Here is a 9,609-nt window from a genome sequence, read left to right as displayed (position 1 = left end):
TTTTCCAGTCCTGTGGCCACCGCTGAGTTTTTCAAATTTGCTGACATATTGAGTGAAGCACTTTAACAGCATCATCTTTTAGGATTTGAAATAGCTCATCTGGAATTCCATCACCTCCACTATTATTCATAGTAATGCTTCCTAAGGCACATTTGACTTCACTCTCCAGGATTCTGGTTCTAGGTGAGTGACCACACCATCATGATTATCCCAGTCATTAAGACCTTTTTTGTATAGTTCTGTGTATTCTTGCCACCTTTTCTTAATCTCTTCAGCTTCATGCAAGGGAGAGTGTGATAACTCCTGTTGGGAATAGGGAACAAGGAATAATGATCCTGATAAGGTAATTCACAAGGATTCACTCTCCTCAATATTAAGAAACATAGTACTAGTGACCTAGATATAAGAGGTAAAAAGATGGTGTCTCATCCAAGATTTGGCACTGACTTCCACTCCTTCATAAAGACTGTTCATCAACTCTCTAGCACTTTCATGAATCATTCCATTATCTATAAACTTTTAGTTTACCAAGCCATGAGTATATTTGTTGCCTCTGAAACTTGGATTTTTGCACAAAAAGAAAGAGTATGTTACAAAGTAATGATGTCTCATACAATGTTCCAGAATTCATCATAAACATTTATGTGTGTACCATATACAAATGTTCTGTGATAGCATTAACAGTGATTATCACTAAAAGTGCCTGAAAAAGGAGAGGGTTGGGGAAATTTAGGAGAAAACAACCATATACTCTGTGTGTGATACTGGACCTTTTTAAAGGCTCTACTGCTGCTGCTGCTAAGTCGCTTCAGTCATGTCCGACTCTGTGCGACCCCATAGATGGCAGCCCACCAGGCTTCTCCGTCCCTGGGATTCTCCAAGCAAGAACACTGGAGTGGGTTGCCATTTCCTTCTCCAGTGCATGAAAGTCGAAAAGTGAAAGTGAAGTCGCTCAGTCGTGTCCGACTCTTAGCGACCCCATGGACTGCAGCCTACCAGGCTCCTCCGTCCATGGGATTTTCCAGGCAAGAGTACTGGAGGGGGTGCCATTGCCTTCTCTGATGGGGTCACATAGTCGGACACTACTGAGCGAATAAACCGCAACACCAGCATCACTCTATGTATGAGTTGATTTTTTTCTTCTGTTTTTCAAATTGAAGTATAGTTGATTTATAATATTATATTAGTTTCAGGTGTACAGCATAATGATTTAATATTTCTATGGATTATATTCCATTTACAGTTATGAAAAAATAATGGCTATCTTTCTCTGTGCTGTACAATACATCCTTGTTGCTTATCTGTTTTAATCATAGTCGTTTGTATCTCTTAATCTCCTACCCCTATCTTGTCCCTCCCCACTTTCCCTCTCAACACGGGCAACCTCTAGTTTTCTACATCTCTGGGTGTTTCTGTTTAGTTATATATATCTGTTTTATTTTTTAGATTTCACATATAAGTGGTAACACATAATGTTTGTCTTTCTCTGACTTCTTTCACGAAGCGTAATATTAGGTGCATTCATACTGTTGCAAATGGCAGAATTTCACTCCGTTTTATGGCCATGCAATATTCAATTATACACTGAGTATATAATTGAATATATAATCTTGTTTGTCCATTCATCTGTTGATGGATACTTGGGTTGCGTCCATATCTTGGCTCTTGTAAATAGTGCTGTTGTGAACATCGGGGTGTAAGTGTCTTTTCAGATTAGTGTCTTTGCCTTGGTTTTGGATATGTACCCAGAGCTAGAATTTCTGGGTCATATGATAGAGTCAGACATGATTTAGCTACTGAACAACAACAACAATGGTAGTTTTAGTTTTTTGAGGAAACTCCATATTATTTTCCACAGCGGCTGAGTTAACATTTTAAATTATATTTTCCTGTGTTTCAGGCAGAAAAATATATGAATGTATCCTTGGAAACTACTTAATGCTCATTGTATATAGTTTATCTATGCCTCTATCCTCTATCTGGCACCACTGTTCTAGGTGTTAGGTTATAAGGGAAATAGTAGTCATGGTGTTTCCTGGCAAGTGGTTTACCAGCTACACTGCCTCATGTATGGACTTGAACATCACCTTCTGTTTTCTGTGGCATTTCCCTTGGTTTTGGTGAGAGCCTACTCTTTAATCTTCTCCTGGCCCTCTGTGCATCCTCCTAATGGCGCCCTTCCTCCTTAATTCTTTCTTTGGCTTCTGTGGTGCCATTTGGTCCTGTTTTGCTTTCACTCTTGTTCACTGCTCCTGCTCATTCTCTTTTTGAGTTTGAATGTTGGCGTTTCCTGGGTTCTGTTCCCAGACCTGTTCCCTGTGGACTCATTGCCTGAGAGGAGGTGATTGTTTTTAGAAAGGAATTGAGCATGAAACCTCCAGTTCGCTGAACTTAACATTGACTGACCTGGAAGAATCATGAAGGCAGAAGAGTGAGGCATCAATAAGTGATGTGTTGGCTTCTGACATAAAAGCAGAAAGCACAATAACATCAGAAAGCAAGGACTATGTTGGGAGTTCCTCTGATAATTACTGGTGGAATGCACTGAGATCTCCCTTTGGAGCTGAATGCCTTTAAAAAAATCATGATGGCTACAAAACACTGGAACTCTTGAAAACTTCTAAACAGGAAATAGAGATATTGAAGAAATGGCCTGAGGTAGGGGAAACAGAACCTTAGAGAAAATTATAAATGATGCATTAAAATAGGAAAAATATGACTTTGAAGTCCTAGCATAATCCATACTGAGTTATGGGCATATACCTGTTAGGTATAGTTATAAGTAAAGATGTGTTTTTGGCACATAGCTTCTGCCCTAGAGGAACATACTTATGGCATGTAAGTTAGCTACTGCATGAATAAGTTAAGACAGAGATTATTAGATCATAGTTGTTTATTTTTTGTACCATTTTGCTTTTTATTCACATTGAACTTTTTTTTTAACCTGCTTTCTTCTTTCTGATGTTTCAGAGTATGCACAGTGATTTGAATTCCAAAGTATCTGATGCAAGAAAGTTGTGGTGAGATTTACACAAAGAATCAAGCTTTGAGAAATCTTACAATAAACCTGTATCATCATATAACATAAGTAGATTTTCAATAAGCATTTCCTGGTGAAACATACAATTGTACATACAGGGTGGGAACAGCGAAGCAGACAATACCTCAGGAGACAGCTTCTTATGCTTGTCTAGCTAGAACCTCACTTTTTTTTTTTTCCCCCAGCCTTTTTGAGACTACAGTTTTCCTGGATTTTGCTTCCAAGAAAGGAGGTTGTCTTTGCCAGGCTATGAGACTTTAAAGAAGATTACCAAGCTTAGCTGCCATTTTAGGATGCAGACATTCATTCCATGCACTATTACCTAGAGAGAGGGAGGAAAAATTGAGACAGGCTTTTCATGTTCATAAAGTACAACAGGCGTTAAACCTAATGGACAGGAGAGATTTGAGCTGTGCACTCGTCTTGTGCCAGACAGAGGCCACACCTTTTTGCTGTCTTTGCTAATGGACAGGCAGTGGCTAACTGAATGTTCCCAGGGGAGTGGGCATGATTACCATCCCCTGGCCTCATCCGGGGGTCAAGATATAAAAAGTTGGTGCTTGAAAGAGTCAGCAGGTCTGATTTATATCCTCTAGGCGGTACTTATGAGGCATTTTTGGCCCATCAAATGGCTCATGATAAAGTACAGTAGTGCAATTTGTATTTTTACTGCAGGCCAATTAAGAAGGGGGAGAGAGAGTGATAAGGAAAATGACATGTCCTTGCAAAGCAGGAGCAACAGTCATAGCAGCGGGAGAAGGGGGAAAAAAAGATCCACAGAGAGGAAACAGCCGGCCACTTAAAGCAGTTAAAGGGGTCAGGCCGCTCATGGGTTGTGGCCCACCCACTGCCAGAACATTCCCTTTTCCTGCTGGTTTTTGGGCAGTGGAGATCTTCAAAAGGGAATAATTGTGTGGTAACATATGTTCATCCAGACATAGATTGGTGAGTTTCAAATCAAATAGTATTTTTTTTTTTAATTGTCATTTGAAGAGGAAATAATGTTTCTTGAGATTCTTATCAGAGTGCTCTTAGTCTTGCGTTCTCTGGTTTTGTGATTTTTGTCTTCTCACCTATATCTGTTTCTATCCTGCCTTTAGAAAGCCAGAGAAAAGCTTTTGGAAAACTTTTATCATTTGATTATTATTTTTCCAGTTTCACCGAGGACAAGTTTTTGAGTGTAGGTTTATAAAGATTTGCCCTTTCTGTAATGTTGAGGGTGTATTGCCCAGGCCATGAAATTCTCTTGGGGGCCTGTACTCACCAGGCTGCTTCTTAACTTACGTTTATTTTCTTTAGGTGCCTGGGATTGCCAGAGACTAGAAATAAGAAGAGAGAGTGAGAGGAAGGGAAGGATGCATAAAAGGGGAAATAAATCAGGAATTACTTAATGAAGGAAGAGAGGAAGGAGGGAAAATAGAATTGATGGAAAATGTTAGTAATTTGAACAACCAAGAATAACACTTGCTAGTTAAAATTAATGATAGGTAAGCAACTCATCAATACTGCTGACCACCCATGGGAGGAGAGACAGAGTAGGAAAGCTAGAGTAAATACGTCAAATTTATGAATATCTAAATGCATTTGGTCATTTAGGACATAATGATTGATCCTGAGACAGGGCAAAATGGAGAAGAAAGTTTCTAGGTAATTTGATACCTAAATGCTACTACTGAAAAAAATTTGGGGGCAACAGAAGTAGGAATGGGGTGAAATATCGATTTCCAGCTGGCTATTTAAGAGATTAGATCTGATAGACAGAGTGCCTGAAGAACTATGGATGGAGGTTCCTGACATTGTACAGGAGGCAGTGATCAAGACCATCTCCAAGAAAAAGAAATGCAAAAAGCAAAATGGTTGTCTGAGGAGGCCTTTCAAATAGCTAAGAAAAGAAGAGAAGCTAAAGGCAAAGGAGAAAAGGAAGGATATACTCATCTGAATGCAGAGTTCCAAAGAATAGCAAGGAGAGATAAGAAAGTCTTCCTCAGTGATCAATGCAAAGAAATAGAAGAATACAATAGAATGGGAAAGACTAGAGATATCTTCAAGAAAATGAGAGATAACAAGGGAACATTTCATGCAAAGATGGGCACAATAAAAGATAGAAATTATATGGACCTGGAGAAGGCAATGGCAACCCACTCCAGTACTCTTGCCTGGAGAATCCCATGGACGGAGGAGCCTGGTGGGCTGCCGTCCATGGGGTTGCTAAGAGTTGGACACGACTGAGCGACTTCATGTTCACTTTTCACTTTCATACACTGGAGAAGGAAATGGCAACCCACTCCAGTATTCTTGCCTGGAGAATCCTAGGGACAGAGGAGCCTGGTGGGCTGCCGTCTATGGGGTCGCACAGAGTCGGACATGACTGATGTGACTTAGTGGCAGCAGCAGCAGCAACAGAAGCTGAAGATATTAAGAAGAACTATACAAAAAAAGATGTTCATGACCCAGATAACCACCATGGTGTGATCACTCACCTAGAGCTGGCTGGAATGCGAAGTCAAGTGGAGGCATCACTATGAACAAAGCTAGTGGAGGTGATGGAACTCCAGTTGAGCTATTTCAGATCCTAAAAGATGATGCTGTGAAAGTGCTACACTCAATATGCCAGCGAATTTGGAAAACCCAGCAGTGGCCACAGGACTGGAAAAGGTCAGTTTTCATTCCAGTGCCAAAGAACGTTCAAACTACCACACAGTTGCATTCATCTCCCACGCTAGCAAAGTAATGCCCAAAATTCTCCAAGACAGGCTTCAACAGTATGTGAACAGTGAACGTCCAGAAGTTCAAGCTGTATTTTGAAAAGGCAGAGGAACCAGAGATCAAACTGCCAACATCTGTTGGATTATCAAAAAAGTAAGAGAATTCCAGAAAAACATCTACTTCTGCTTTATTGACTACACCAAAGCCTTTGACTGTGTGGATCACAACAAACTGTGGAAAATTCTTCAAGAGATGGGAATACCAGACCACCTTACTGCCTCCTGAGAAATCTGTATGCAGGTCATGAACAACAGTTAGAACTGGACGTGGAACAACAGGCTGGTTACAAATTGGGAAAGGAGTAGGTCAAGGCTGTATATTGTCAGCCTGCTTATTTAACTTATATTCAGAGTACATCATGTGAAATGCCAGGCTGGATGAAGCACAAGCTGGAAACAAGATTGCCGGGAGAAATATCAATAACCTCAGATATGAAGATGACACCAGTCTTATGGCAGAAAGTGAAGAAGAACTAAAGAGCCTCTTGATGAAAGTGAAAGAAGAGAGAGAAGAAGTTGGCTTAAAACTCAACATTCAGAAAACAAAGATCATGGCATCTGGTCCCATACTTTGTGGCAAACAGATGGGGAAACAATGCAATCAGTAACAGTCTTTGTTTTCTTGGGCTCCCAAATCACTGCAGATGGTGACTGCAGCTATGAAATTCAAAGATGCTTGCTCCTTGGAAGAAAAGTTATGACCAGTCTAGACAGCATATTAAAAAGCAGAGATATTACTTTGCCAGCAAAGGTCCATCTAGTCAAAACTGGTTTTTCTAATAGTCATGTATGGATGTGAGAGTTGGACCATAAAGAAAGCTGAGCACTGAAGAATTGATGATTTTGAACTGTGATGCTGGAGAAGACTCTTGAGAGTCCCTTGGACTTCAAGGAGATCAAACCAGTCAATCCTAAAGGGAATCAGTCCTGAATATTCATTGGAAGGACTGATGCTGAAGCTGAAGCTCCAATACTTCGGCCACCTGATGCGAAGAACTGACTCTTTGAAAAAGACCCTAATGCTGAGAAAGATTAAGGGCAGGAGGAGAAGGGGACAACAGAGGATGAGATGGTTGAGTCGGCATCACTGACTCAATGGACATGAGTTTGAGTAATCTCCGGGAGTTGATGATGGACAGGGAAGCCTGGCATGGTGCAATCCATGGGGTCACAAAGAGTCGGACATGACTGAATGATTGAACTGAACTGAACTAAGTTGATGGAATTCCCTGGCTATTTTCTCACTCTTCTCTTTGTCTTTGCACATTCTGTTTTGACTTCCTATTTTCAAAGACAATTTGAGCTTTATGTTTTTACCGATTATAATAATATAACCCAAGAATCAGCCCTTTTCTTTTCTGTCCCAGGGATCCCACTTCTGTAGTCTTGGGGCAGATGGTGTGTGTGTGTGATATCCCTTTCTGAATTGTGACCCTGGCATCTGTTTGTGTGAACCACGCACAACCCTTGGATTTTTCTGGGTGAAAAAGAGTGACCATCTGAAAAGTGAGAGGGTTGAGCATTAGTTTCATCTCATGATCTGGATCTCATATTATCTATGAAAGTGTATCTTAGAGCTAATTCTACCAAATATGAAAATCTTCTGCAAATAAGCAATTGTTAGCAAGCAGGAAAAAAAAAAAACGCATAATACATCTAACCTATAAATTCACTGAAGTCCTGTAATTTCCTCTCTGAGGGACTCCAACCAATACTTCCATAAAGAGTTCACTCGACACCCCATTGAATTCTCGAGACAACCTTCTCTCACCCTTAATTTCATCAGTAGGCACCTTGAAGTCTTTAACTTGTAGCTGGATGCAGGAGTATTTAAGAATCAAGACTCAGGGAACATCCCTGAAAATGTAGCCTCAGGCCACTCTAGTTACTTCTTACTCTGTGTGAAGAGAGGAGGTGTCTCTAAAACATTTTAGCCAATTCACAAATCTGAATTCTACAAATTTCACCAGTGATTGCCCATTTCTAATATCCATTACGCTCATTAACAACCCATTAATTTCCCCTATGAAAATCCATTTCTGAAATTCAGTATGCTAATTAGCAGAACCATTTCTTGTTCATTAGAGACATGGATTACAGAAGGGCTTTTAGTAATCGCCTCTGGAGTGTGGCCTTTCTGATAAGATGCTAGCTGACATCAGGGTGTGTATTCCTGATTAGAACAACTGTCTCCTCCTAGGGTGTAGCCTAAACTATAAAGAACCTTCCCATGCCTATCTGTATTATACTAAATTTGCTAAAGTAGTCTATATTTAGTAATTATGGATATGATAGCTCATGTGTATAAATACAAATCTTTATATTTTATGTTTCTCTGTAGAGTGTTAATCATGTGAGTGCCAAAATAATGAATTCCCTTTTGTTTGGATATTTAGGTTGGAGCGTCCTTACTTTTACTCACCTGTTTGGTTTCTTCCTTAAAATGAACTCCTAGAACTGGAACTGCTGGGTCAAAGGTATGCATATTTAGATGTAAACTGGTATATATAAAATTGACAAACAACAAGTTCCTACTTTATGGTACAGGAAACTGTATTTAATACCTTGTAATAACCTATAATGGAAAATAATCTAAAAAAGAATGTATATAGATTTTCATATATATAAGTACATAAAACTATATATGTATATATATATATAAATAGATAAAACTATATATATATATGTATGTATGTATACACACACACACACACACAAAACTGAGGGCTTCTAAGGTGGCTCAGTGGTAAAGAATCTGCCTGCCAGTGCTGGAGACGTGGGTTTGATCCCTGGGTCAAGGAGATTCCCTGGAGAAGGAAATAGCAATCCATTCTAGTATTCTTGCCTGGAAGATCCCATGGATAGAGGAACCTGGTGAGCTCCATGGGAGCTCCATGGGATTGCAAAAGTGGGAGTCCATGGGTTGCAAAAGAGTCTGACATGACTTAGCGACTAAACAACAGATATATAACTGAATCACTTTGCTGTTCAGCAGAAACCAACACTACATTGTAAACCAACTATACTTCAATTAAAAAGATATGCATGTTTAAATTCTGATACATGTTGCTAAGCTTTCCAGAATGGTTTATCTTGATTTAGATGGAAGGCATATGAGAATGTGTGTTTTCTTAGGTATCTGTCAATATTTGGTATTGTCAATCTTCTTAATCTTTGCCCATCTTTTGGTAATCTCACTCAGCCTCATGGCTTTAAATTCCACTCTATGCTGGTGGTTCTATCTCCAGTTCAGAGATGGAAGAGACCATGGGAATGTACTTCGTAGATACAGCTGACTATTTGACATTCCACTTAGATTCTTACTATTAATATTGGCTCAGATGGTAAAGAAACTGCCTGTAAATGTGGGAGACCTGGGTTCAGTCCCTGAGTTGGGAAGATCCCCTGGAGAAGAGAATGGCAACCCACTCCAGTATTCTTGCCTGGAAAATTCCATGGGCAGAGGAGCCTGGTGGGCTACAGTCCATAGGGTCGCAGAGTTGGACACAAGTGAGCAACTAATACACACACACACACACACACACACATTCATATCTAAGCCTGCTTCATTCGCAGCTTTCCCATCACAGTTAAGTTACTTCATCCTTTCCATTGCCAAAAACTTTGATGCCTCCTTCGCCTCATTGCTCAGACATTCAGGTCCTTGCTATCCCATGGCCCTCCATTGCTATCACATGGTATCACTATCATCTCTCATCTGGATTTGTGCAATAGCCCCGGCAGGTTGTCTTACCTCCAGGAGACTCTAGTATTTGTGTGGAAGCTGGAGTGATTCTGAGAAGT

Source organism: Bison bison, unplaced genomic scaffold, assembly GCF_000754665.1.
Source record: "Bison bison bison isolate TAMUID 2011002044 unplaced genomic scaffold, Bison_UMD1.0 scf7180017864517, whole genome shotgun sequence".
Taxonomy (NCBI): domain Eukaryota; kingdom Metazoa; phylum Chordata; class Mammalia; order Artiodactyla; family Bovidae; genus Bison; species Bison bison.
Note: the sequence above shows the minus strand (reverse complement) of the source record.